We start from the raw sequence: 12,972 nt of genomic DNA on the forward strand, positions 1-12,972 counted from the left end.
GCTGGCACTTACTAGATGTATGACTTTGACTAAGTTCCTTAACCTACCTGAGCTTCAGTTTCTTTAGTGTTTAAGCGAGGAATAATAGTATGATCTTCATAGAGCTGTTGTGGATTAACTGAGGTAAGACATATACTGCCCTTAACATAATACTTAATGCTTAGGAGACACTTGTACTGATAACATTACTAAATCCAACCAGTCTTTATATTATTTATAGGGAAAACACTTCTCAAATTTTAGATGTAGAAGAGAAGAGAACATTCCAGTGTGAGTAAATTCATGGGAGTAGAGTAAAAATATAATTCAGCATATTAATTGAAACTGAGGGAAATGAACACAGTCTGGGTGCAGGGTTTTTGGTTTTTTTAAGAGAGAGAGAGAGAGAGAGAGATGCGTGCATGTACCAACGGGAGGGGCAGAAGGAGAGGGAGAGAGAATCTCAGGCAGGTTCCATGCCCGGCACAGGGCTTGATCCTGTGACCCTGAAGTCATGACCTAAGCTTAAATCCAGAGTCAGACGCTCAACTGAATGAGCCATCCAGGCGCCCCTGGGTGTGGGTTTTATTTTATTTTATTTTATTTTAATTTTTTTTTAATGTTTATTTACCTTTGAGACAGAGAGAGACAGAGCATGAACGGGGGAGGGTCAGAGAGAGAGGGAGACACAGAATCCGAAACAGGCTCCAGGCTCTGAGCCATCAGCACAGAGCCTGACACGGGGCTCGAACTCACAGACCGCGAGATCATGACCTGAGCCGAAGTCGGACGCTTAACCGACTGAGCCACCCAGGCACCCCTGGGTGTGGGTTTTAAATAGAGGTATCTTAGAGCAGGATTTTCAACCATCACTGAATTCATGATAAAATTTTTGTATATCTTCTTTCTCAAGACTTGCTACCCAGACCTGGAGAGTGGCAGAGGCATGATTTGAGGACTGCTCTAATGCTCAAAATTTTGGTGTGGGTAAAAATTCATCAACAAAGAGTATGGAAAATTCTCTTGCTTCTCAGGGTGCCAGTGGCTGAGAGGAAATGGAAACTGGTCTCATTGGCTCCATGATCCCTTCCGCAAATACCAAGAGAAAAATGTGCTTGTGACTTACTAATTAGGTGGAACCACCCTAATGATTTTATTGCTGTTGCAGCTTCTACCAAGAGAGTGTTTGATTCATGTAAGGCAATCCGAAGGATAATCCAGTACTAGCAAATGAAGACAGACAAGAGTGTTAGTCCTAGTTGAGTACATCAACTTTGCTTACTATGTACAAGGGTGGTGGAGATAGGAAAAAGGGTCTGTTGGCCAAAAGACTACTTAGAATTACTGTCTGTTATCACAGGCAAATGTTTCATAAAGTAAAACAGTGGCTTCCTCCCAGGATAGCTTTGGGAGCTGAGGACAGAGGAGGAAATTAACTATTGGAAAGAGTTCCCCTGATGGTGCTTAAGCTGATCCAGGCTTCCCAAGTGGCTGTTGTTATTTTCCATGTGGATGCTCGTCAGGAGGAAAGCAAGAGAACAGACTAGTATCTTTGTTTAAAAAAAAAAAAAAACTGCAGTGCTGGAAAATCTCATACTTAATATCAACAGCAGCCTCAAACTACTGGTTATCTGCAAAGTGCTGGGCATAATTACCCTTATAAATTCTTAAGTAGACCAAAATGTTAGATATAATGATTTTCATTTTAGAGATGAAGAAATTGAGGCCGAGAGAGGTAAATCTGCCCAACACAGTAGGATGTGAACCCACATCTGTCATTTCTAGAGTCCATGATCAGAGCCCATGTGCTGCAGATCTGTGTTCTGAATGGCAATGTCATGCACAAGCAGTGTCACTGACGTCCTGTCTGGAAAGTCCTACCATCCCAGTGATAATTTTCTGAGTTAGAAGAGATTTTAGAGACGCCACAGGTTCTCAACCTGTCTGCACATTGGAATCACCTGAAGACTTGAAAACGTACTCAAGGGGCACCTGGTCGGTGACCTTGTCGGTTAAGAGTCCAACTCTTGATTTTGGCTCAGGTCATGATCTCGCAGTTCGTGAGTTCCAGCCCTATGTTGAGCTCTGCACTGACAATGTGGAGCCTGCTTGGGATTCTCTTTCTCTCTCTCTCTGCCCCTTCCCTGCTTGTGTGCTTTCTCTCCCTCAAAATAAATGAATTTTACAAAAAAGAAAATATGCTTGATACCTGAACCCCACTCTCATAACCTCTGAGTTGATTGGTCTGATGTGTCATTGTTGTGGTGTGGGGAGGTATTTGTAAGTTCCCCAGGTGGTTCCAGTATGATCCAAGGATGAGAACCACTGACTTAGACGAACTCTCCCTGATTGGCTACTCCTGTGGACCATGGACTGTCCAGTATCAGCATCACCTGGGAGTTTGTTAGAACTGCAGACTGCTAGGTCCACCTCCTATGATTTGTATGCATGCTGCAGTTTGAAATAGCGGCAGTGTCCAGCTAACCCCTAAAGGATATGGAAGAGTTACACAGCAAAAGAAGGAAGGGATGGGCATTCTAGATAGTTGGGTTAATACACAAATGCTCAGAAGAGAAGGAATTATTCAGGAACTAGAAATAGGTCTTTGTGACTGAAGCAAAGTTTACTAAAGGATTATAAGATCCAACTTTTCGTACAAGCTAGACATGCTTCTGCCCCAGGACTTAGCACTGGCTACTTCCTCTATCTGCAAAGTTTATACTCTTTCATTTCAAATGATACCTTCTCAGTAAGGGCCTACCCTAATGACTTCCTTTAAATTGTAATCTTTCCTCCAAATCTGCACTTGCAGACTCCATTATTTGCTCTATTTTTTCCCCCACAAAGCTTGTTGCCTTCTAACATGCTATATGATGTACTTCCTTTTTGTCTTTTTTTTTTTTTTTTTTTTTTTCTGCATGTCTCCACACTAGAGTGCAAGCTCAGGGCGTTCCCAGATTTGGTTTGTAATCTATCCATGCATCTTCCAGCACTGAGAACAGTATCTGGCACTTAGAAAGGATGCTTCTTATGTATTTGTTGAGCTGTTGAATTAATCAAGTCATAACGAGCTGAGTAAGTCATGGTTGCTTTATTTAGAACTGTGAAGTCCATCAAGAGCCTTTTCAGGACTTTAAGATGAGATTTGCATTTATTTTAGAAAGACCATCTAGCTGCTGTTTAGCTAGTGGACTTTGGGTGTGGGCAGGTTAGGAGGTAGACAAAAAAAAAAAAAAAGAGGTAAAAGACAGGAAAGCCAGTTGGGTGACAATGGCAGCCTGCACTAAGGGAATAGGGGCTGGAAAAGATGGGATGGATTAAAGGCCCACTTAGGAAGCAGCATCAGCAGGGATTAGTTGAGGGGGTGAGGAAGAGAAAAGAGTCATTCTGGTGTAGGCAACTAGAAGGATGGAAAGTCATCACTGAGATAAAGAGCACTGAGGAAGAACAGATATTTGGAAGGAAAGAGTGAAACTGCTCTGATGTATTAAACTCTGAACTGAGGGACACCTGGGTGGCTCAGCCGGTTTAGTGGTGACTTCAGCTCAGGTCATGGTCTCACGGTTTGCAAGTTCGAGACCTGCGTCAGGCTCTGTGCTGACAGCTGACCTGCTTCAGATTCTGTGTCTCCCTCTCTTTCTGCCCCTCCCCTGCTCACACTCTCTCTCTCTCAAAAATAAATAAATATTAAAAAAAATTTTTAAAAAGCAACTCTGAACTGACATAACCTAGAGGGAATTTGAATTTCACATTCATTAAACAACGATATAGGGGTGCCTGGGTGGCCCAGTCAGTTAAGCATCTGACTTCAGCTCAGGTCATGATCTCCCAGTTCGTGGGTTCGAGCCCTACATCGGGCTCTGTGCTGACAGCTCAGAGCCTGGAGCCTGTTGCAGATTCTGTGTCTCCGTCTCTTTCCCCTCCCCCACTCACACTCTGTCTCTCAAAAATAATTAATGTTAAAAAACCCCCAGCGATATATATTTAAATGCTGGCACCATGCTAAGTCCCAATGCATAATATTCATTCCAAAAAGTACCTATTATGTGCCACGTATGTGCTAGAGATACAATGAACAGGCAGATATGGAAACATCTATCAGATGGTTGCAGAATTTATAAAGAAACAAAAATCTGTGGGAATTAGAAGAAGAATGAATGAGACACCAAAGAGATTTCTTTCAACTGGGAATTCAAGGCAATGAAACTTTCTGGTAATGGTAGCATTTACACTACAGCTTAAAGGAAACATAAGGTTTAGAAACCTTGAGAGGACAAAGGAATCAAAGGAAGCAAAAAAAAAAAATCTAAATCCTATGTCAGGAATATCAAGTAATCTAGATTGTCGGGAATTTGGAGACATGGGGCAGGAGTGTGTAATAAGAGGCAAATATAGAAATCCCTGAAAGGCAGGTGAAAAAATTTTAACTATAAGATTCTGTAAGAAATTAGCCCCAAACGGGAGTGCCTCAGTTGGTTAAGCGTCCAACTCTTGATTTCAGCTCAGGTCGTGATTTCATGGCTCATGGGATTGAGCCCCATGTCAGGCTCTGCACTGCTTGGGATTCTCTCTCTCCCTCTCTCTCTACCCCTCCCCTGCTCACACTCTATCTCTCTCAAATAAATAAGTAAACTTAAAAAAAAAAAAAAAGAAATTAGCCCAAAACATAATAGGTGCCCAGTATGTGTCCATTTAATACATCTGGGAGTATGTACTAGTTTTTTTAATGTGGGTGATGGTTACAAAGTGCTGTTTGGGGAAGATAAACATGATTTCCATAGAGATGATGGATTATTGAGGGGAGAATCTGGGAAACAAGGCTATTTTAGTTGTATATTAGTCAGAGAGGCTATCTCCTGTCAAATAATCCCTATTTTAGGGTCAGCACTGTAAAAGTATGCCTCTAGCTTTTGCAATAGTCCACTGCAGGAGTTCTGGTTAGGCGGCTCATCTAGACAAATAGCTCTCCTCCAGATTGTAACTCAAGCCCCAGCCTCCTTCTATATCTGGCTTAGCCATCCTCAATGGAGTCTCTATTCAGCTCACACATTGCAGAAGAGAAAGAGAAGGTACTATCGAGAGGGTTCTACGGGCCATCCAGAAGGAGCACTTTCCCACCCATTTCATTAGCCAGAATACAATCACATGGCTTCAGCTAACTGTAAGGGAGGCTGGGAAATGTAGTCTAGCTGTGTGCCCAGAGAAAAAGGGAACTGGTGGTGTGTAACTAGTTAGGTTCTGCTACAGGAATGGAGGTGAGAGATAATAAAGATGAACTGAGGGAATACAGAGTAAGATATGCATTCGATAAATATTGGGAATATAGAATGGACAGTAAATGGGCATGAGATGGGAGTGTGGGCAAAGGATACATTTTCCAAATGTAATTGCCATCAAAAAAAGATGTTTACATCACAGGCCATTGAAATTATGTGTTAATATTTCCCAGACACTTTCTATTTGAGAAAGAGACAAAGAGTATTGTAGCAACTCATGAGAAGATTCGCAGAGAAGTTCCGAAGTTCTTGCATTGATATAAAAGCCTTTTAATCTATGTTTTATTAAAGAAAATAACTTCACCATTCATGTATTCTGTTAGTTAAAAGTTTAAGAAAGCATACATCTAAATCTGTGAGGCTTAGGAATGCTTATTGGTTTTCTAAGGGATCAAAAATGCATGAACACAATGGGAAAAACCTAGTCTTTGCTTATATGTATTTAGCTTCACAGATTGTTCTGAGGATTGTGCATAAAATATAGCTAACGTACCCAGCACAATGTTTAGCTCCTAGAAAATAAAAAGTAGCTACTATTATTATGTGAATATAACGAAGACAATTATGGAGGAATGTGTCTAGGTCAGGTGAGCTAGGCGCAAAGTAATAAATCATGGCATGTTTGTATAGCATGGTGATACTTTAAAAGTCTAATTTTGCTGGGTTATTTCTCAAAGGAATCTCCAATTCAATAGCAGCTCACCAATACAGGATTCTCAGCTAAATTTGTTTTGCAGCAGATCTATTGCACAAATTGAGGCAGCTGTGCACAGCATGTGTTTCATTTCAATGACTATATCTTGAAGGGTGTTATGCAAAAGGCCACTAATCAGGGAAAAGGCTCTCTTCAATTGGCAACTTCTCAGGGCCACATGCAAAGGAAAATTAGCATGTTTCATTAAGAATGAACCAACCTATTGGTTTGTGTACAACCTAGATCATTTACATTTTCTTTCTCTTTCTTTCTTTCTTTCTTTCTTTCTTTCTTTCTTTCTTCCTTTAATGCTCAGATGGTTATTTCCAATTCCATGTCTTCCCTCAGTTCATTAGCCTGAATAAACTAAGTTCCCTTGGCGGAGAAATTGATTGTAGAGCCGTGGGTTTCTTGGGGCTGGTTGTTGCTGCGTACCCAGATAACCTTAATAAGATTAGCCTTGTCTTTTCCTATGGGCTTTGATGATGGCAATCTACCATATTCTCCAATTAAAATCCTTGTCACACTTGACTTTTGTTTTGCTTAATTTTTACAATGTGTTCAGCTTGAAGAATAAAAGTAGACTGATCTGTTTTACTGCCTCTCAGTTAAGTTGTTCCTTACACAGATTTCCATACCCAGCTCATGTTTGTGAATCTGCACTGAAACAGACGGTGCTAATCTATGTGAATCTATTTTATGGAGAAAGAAAATGAAACCATGAATATTAATATCCTATTATCGTGTGATGATATTCTAAACACATACACCGTAAAAATCTCAAAATTTGAAAGGAAAGGATCACAGGGTCACCTGTATAATTTCTGTCCCAAAGAAATGAAGCTAGAAAAGAGCATGAAAGCAAAATATGATTCCAGGCCTTGCCATGGTAACATGTTCTGAGGCTTCAAGTCTTAAATTGTGAAGTCCTAAGTGGTGTCAGAAGAGCAAACATGGCATCCTATGTGTTTTTAGGTCAGTAAAATGCAAGATATTAGCTTGATGGTTTGTGAATGCTCACTTATAATTTCTTTTAGGTGATTAGGTATTATAGAAACCATACTAAGTATGATCTTGGGATGTAGCATTTTTTTTTCTTTTTCCTATAAAGAGTTATTTGAAATGGATCCAGTATTTGAGCATGGAATTTTGGATCCCATTAATCGTCTTAACTTCTTAATTTTCCCCCAAAAGCGAGGTCCAGAGAGATGAAGCAGCTTGCCTAAGTAGCACAGCCAATTAATGACTATTTTGCCATGTATCATATGATAGACCATTTGTAATAACAGGTCCATAAATGCTCCTCTCTTTGAATAAACATCAAGGCTCTGCCTATTTCTAAAGACAATATTTTCTCAGAGGTCATGGGGCAGTACAGACCATGGTAAAAACAGGTTTCCTTTCTTTAAATATGACTTTTGTTCCTGATCTCTTTATTTCCTATGCTGAATATTCATTCACTGCTGAACATCACCATGAGGTGGGTTTTCTGAAAGGTTAACAGGACAGCAAGAAAAGGGTGAGAGAGGCCTACTGTGTGGGGACAAGTATCGAGCTACTGATCAAGTGATTTTTTTACAGAAAACAGTCCTTATAATAGAAATGCATTCGGTACAATGACTATGGGGGTGGAGAATTACAGATACAAGTTTATGAAGTGCCATTAAACCCCCCCCAAGCAGTGATCTGATTCTAAAGTGCAGTGTTTACTTCCCTTCCCAACCCAAAGAAATTAAGGAGATCACTTACTGTGAGCCACAGAATATGAACCAAATGTTAAGCCTTTCCTGAAAATAAACTTTCATGGCCAACGATTGTGAGAAACCGCTCAAATGAATAGTATAAAAATTAAGATTTTTGTAAGAGCTAGAGAACAGACAGTTGTTAAATAACCCATTATCTAAGAGAAGTGATTTTTAAATGTTTATGTTTGGTTTCAAATCTGAGTTATTCAAAGGACTCTAACAACGTTTTTAAAAAATCTTGAAATTCAGCATTTTCTTTTACACATTTGCAATTTTGGTGGTTTGTCAAGGGCATATGCCTGAGATCATAGATGGGATCACAGCTTTTCATCCAAATAAATTTTAATTCTGCTTCATTTTAAAATATAATTTGCTTACAGCATCATTCCCCTTTTTGTAAAATAGCTTGATTTTCTTTGTTAGAATAAAGCTAATATTACTATATCCCTGCTTAGCAGAACTGACAGTCCACCAAGTTTGTGGTAAATTATACCTCCTGGTCTAATTTTTTAATTACAAATGACATGTGGAATAAATTTTCCAATTGCAGATGACATGGGGAACAAAAGATTCTTGGATGAGAGTCATAGAAAGAGAACATTGATGTAGGGCTGTTAGGTGCCTGTCTGCCTAGTGATGTAAGTTCTCTCGTGACTAGAAAAACTCAAACCACAGACCTGGTCTCCTCCAAAGATGTGCTTGTTCATCCAAAAATTATTTACCCTTGGCCCCCAAGTACTACAAATGAACCAGAGAGGCAGAAGGCATCCCTGCCCACATGGAAGTTGCTCTCTGTAGGGGAGACAGATAATGAGCAAATCATTACAGCATACCTTCAGATCTCTAACTGCCGATGATAAGAAAATGAAATAGGACAATGGTATAGACTGGACGTGGTACAGAGTTCTTTCAGCTAGGTTGGTTAAGAAGGCCCTTTTGAGAAGATGAAGATGAGGGGGAGAACAGATTTAGGCAGCGGGAACGATAAATGCAGACTTTGACCTGGAACAAAAGAAGGCAGTGTGGTGAAGTATATTGGGTAAGAAGGTATTAGGAGATGAAGCTAGAGATTTGACCGGGACCTGAGCAGATATAGCAGTCATTCTCAAAGTGGGGTCCCCAGACCAGCAGCAGCAGCACCATTAGGGAATCTGTGAGTGATGCAGATTCTCATATCCCCATCCCAGACCTACTGAATCAGAGTCTCAGGGGTGCAGCCTGGCAGTCTGAGTTTCAACCAGCACTCCCAGTGATGTGTGCTTAAGTTTGAGACCCACTGAACTACAGTGGGTCCCGCTTGCTCAGTGAGACCCACTGAGCAAATAGCCTTGTTTGCCATGATAGGAGTTTTGAGTTTTATTCTTCGCTGGAGAGTCTGAAGCAGAAAAGTGAAACAAGGTGATTTAGGCTTTGAGAAGCAAAGTTTGGCCTTGGTGAGGAGGCCAGACAGATTGGTACTTACTCTTTTATGTATGTATTCTGACTAAAAATTGTAGCTCAGTGGGAAGGAACAATTAGTAGATTCATGCTGAGCTCTGTTTACTTTTATTATGAGGGATAATTGTGTTCAATCTCATGCCTGAATTCCAGATGTCAGTACCTGAAAATACAAATAGTAATTCCCTACTGTGCTATGTCAGATAACTGAAATTCAAACACACTTGTGGAAATACAAACCCATTATCAATCGGTTTTGGGTACTAATGTCTTAAGTAGGGCAGATTTTTTAGTTGAAAGAAACAGTTGGCTTTAGGAATGAAATATAATTAAGACATTTATAAATTAATGTTACTTGTCTATTTTTAGTCTGAATATCAGCCCAAATTTGGAGGGGAGTGTGTGTGTGTGTGTGTGTGTGTGTGTGTGTGTATAAAACATACTGCCTAGAGGGAGAACTTAACTTATCTACCATAAAATCCCATCTGGATATTTATGGAGTCTCCAAAGATGATCCAAGAGTGTTCTAGAACAGATCTTCTCAGCCACCCCTTATATCTGCCATTTTCCCTTTGCTACTTCTTTCTCTTCCTGTAATATGCCTAGTAAAGTTATATGAGAGTGTGTTATTTGTGCCCTAACTACCATAGGTATACCTATATCACCTCCCATTTCTAGAAGTATTGCCTTTTGTTATATGCCCTCTGGCTCTCTGCAACATCCCAGTAGGCTAGTGCTAAGGCTGCTCTGTTGAAGAGGTACAGTTGGTGCCACAGTCAGATAGACTAAGCCCAAGAAAGTGCTGCCTCTGCTTCTCCAGATCTTACAGATATTGTGAGACAGACCAACTCCATCCCTGCTTATGCACCTTCTCTTCTTGGGACTCAGAGTGCCTGCCACTTCTGCTTCCCCAAAGGCATCCCCTTAGCATGCTTTGAAGTAAATTTCCTCTCCACACTTTCTTTTTCATTAGGAAAGCTTTACATCTTATGTTCTTGTAGAACTCTCTTCTAGAGTCTTCTCACCCATTGCAGTCTGGTCTGGCTGTATTCATTTTATCTTATCGTCACTCTTCACTGTCATCCTGAGGATACTCTTCTCTCCTGTGTGAGATCTTCTGTTGCCTGAATTTTAGGAAACTTGAAGTTTGGCCACTTCTTGCTTTTTTGGGGTCCTAAATTTGGAAGGACAGCACTGATACAGTGCTTACAGTGCTTATTTTGGCCAGGACTTTCTAATCCAATGTTTCTAGAGGCAGTGTTGCATGGGAGTAAAGAGTATGAGTGAGACAGACCTGTGTGAGTGACTTTGATCAAGTTGTCCCTCTTTGTTGCTTTACTCCTTTGTTTTGCTGGAGCACATCCTTCACCTCCCAAGGAAGGGTGCATGAGAGGTAAGGTATTTTTGGTATTATTTTTTAGAATTTTTATGTCTGAAATTGTCTCTCTTTTATCCTCACATTAAATAATGATAGTTGGAAAGGTAAAGCCTTCCAGATTAAAAATCACTTTTTCCTTAAGATTCTAAGGCATTGCTCCATTGTCATCTCATTTTCAGTGCCATTCATTCTTTGCGTGAAAGCATTTTTTCCCTCTGGAAGTCTCTAGCATCTTTCCTTTCTCCCTGGAATTCTGAGATTTCACTGTGAAATGCCTTGGTGTTGGTTTATTTTCACCCATTTTGCCAAACCATTGTGCTGGGCAGAGCTTAAAATCTGAGGTTCACATCTCATATGTAGGGAATTTTATTGAACTCTTTTACTGATGATTCCTTCTCCTCCATTTTCTCTATTCTGTGTGGTTGTTCAAAAAATTTTTTTTTAATGTGACACAACTTGGAATCTCTGGGTACTAGAGGTTTGTTGACTCTTCACTGTAGGGTTATTGGATGGACTCATTTCTTGGGAAATTTGTGATATCAATATATTTAGAATTATCTTTTGGGGCACCTGGGTGGCTCAGTTGGTTAAGTGCCTGACTTCAGCTCAGGTCATGATCTTGTAGCTTGTGGGTTTAAGCCCTGCGTCGGGCTCTGTGCTGACAGTTCAGAGCCTGGAGCCTGCTTCATATTCTGTCTCTCTCTGGCCTTCCCCTGCTCACATTCTATCTGTCTCTCTCTCAAAAATAAATAAACATTAAAAAAAAGAATTTTCTTTTCTGTTTTTTGGTTACAATCCCTGGATAAGACTCTTCTCATTCTCGCCCAACCTCTGCAAGCTGAGAGGATGTGAAAAAGGGCTGAGGTCTGAACACTCAGTATATAAATGCTCTTAATTACATTGTTTGCAGTGTGGGGCCCAACTCTCAACTGTGCCTGGTGTCCTTCAGTTCAGAGATCTTCCGTTTCCTTTCCCCCAGAATAAAGCTCCAAGCTTCTGCCAAGATGGAGGAGGAACAAGGGGGAAAGACTTTAGGGGAGCCAGCTGCTTCTTAAACATTCCTTTTACAGATCTTGCTGTTGTTAGCTTCATCTTCTTTACCCCTTCTAGTAGTATTTGGTGCCACTGATATCCGAGCCTGCTGGGAGTTCTGCAACCTAAGGCAGATTACTTCTTGCCTTTCCCCGCTGCTGATTTAGAATTTTGCGTTTTCAAGTCTACTAAGTCTCTCACCACCCATCCATACACTTTCTAGCCCTCAACCTTTTGGTTTTTGAACTTATTTCCTCCCCTCTGGTCTCTGAATTGGGTTGGAAGGAATGGAGAGTTTTATGAATTATGGCATCTCTATCCTTATACTTCCCCATTAGAAAGCAGAAATAGCTACAGTAAGTTCTGGTTTAATTTTTTCCCCTCTGTGTTACATATGGACATGGTCCAATTCTGTTTCTGTGTAAGATAAGATGAGCAGGGATGTTTTTAAATTTAAGAAAGAGGAATGGAGATTAGGTAATGGCAGAAATCTCCTGACTGCGTGGGATGTTGAAGTGCGTTATCAGGGGAATCCGCTGAAGCTTGTGAGTAGCTGAACTGACAAAGAGCTAGGAGCCTCAGCATGGGTTTTAACTTGGCTGGTATTGCCTTTGTAAGGCACAGCGATTAGTGCAGGAGCAGGGACATTCTCCTCTTTGTCTGGATTAAGAAATATCTGCAGTTTTAAGCAAATGCAATGCTCCCATTGATGCTTGTTTGCATATTGCAGAATTGTCCCCAAGATCAAGTCACTTATATCCAATTAGTGCCTGGGCATCATTTATGACGGTGGCGTGAGTGGCTGCTGCCAGATGGGCAGTGACTCCGTAAAGACTGTGGAGGGGAGGAGGGGGCTCCAGCAGCTGCTAGGAAAAACACTTAGCACGTAGCAACCTACCCATTAATAATGTATCTTCCAATTTCTTGTCGGAAAAGTGGTGGCTGATCACTCCTCTACTTTCACAGAGTCCTTAGGTTTACCTGCTCTACCTTCCATTTTTTCTTCTCTGTTACTTTTCATGTTTAGTTACAACATAATTTCATCTGGAGATTTTTTGTTTGTTTTTTTTCTTTTTTATGTTGAGGGCTGGAGTGTTGGAATGAGTAGGAAACGTTTTGTTTTTTCAAGGAGGAGACTACAATTTTTTTAGTGGGGTTTGCCCATGCGACTTCCCCTGTGTGTGTGTGTGTGTGTGTGTGTGTGTGTGTGTGTTACTGTGTGTTGCGAGGCCATGCTGCAGGGAGAAAGCTGTCCTTGCCATGCTGGGAAACTGGAGTGGATTCCTGTTCAACTGCAAAATCAAACTCAAGGAAATAAAATTGTCATTTACTTCTTTGCACTGGAAGCTTGGCCACTCCTGGCCTTCTCTGGGTTTTGATTTGGAAAGACAGTGCTTTTATTTCTTCTTCATCCTCATCAAGAACAAACAT

The sequence above is a fragment of the Panthera uncia genome, chromosome D4 (genome assembly GCF_023721935.1).
Source record: "Panthera uncia isolate 11264 chromosome D4, Puncia_PCG_1.0, whole genome shotgun sequence".
Lineage (NCBI taxonomy): Eukaryota > Metazoa > Chordata > Mammalia > Carnivora > Felidae > Panthera > Panthera uncia.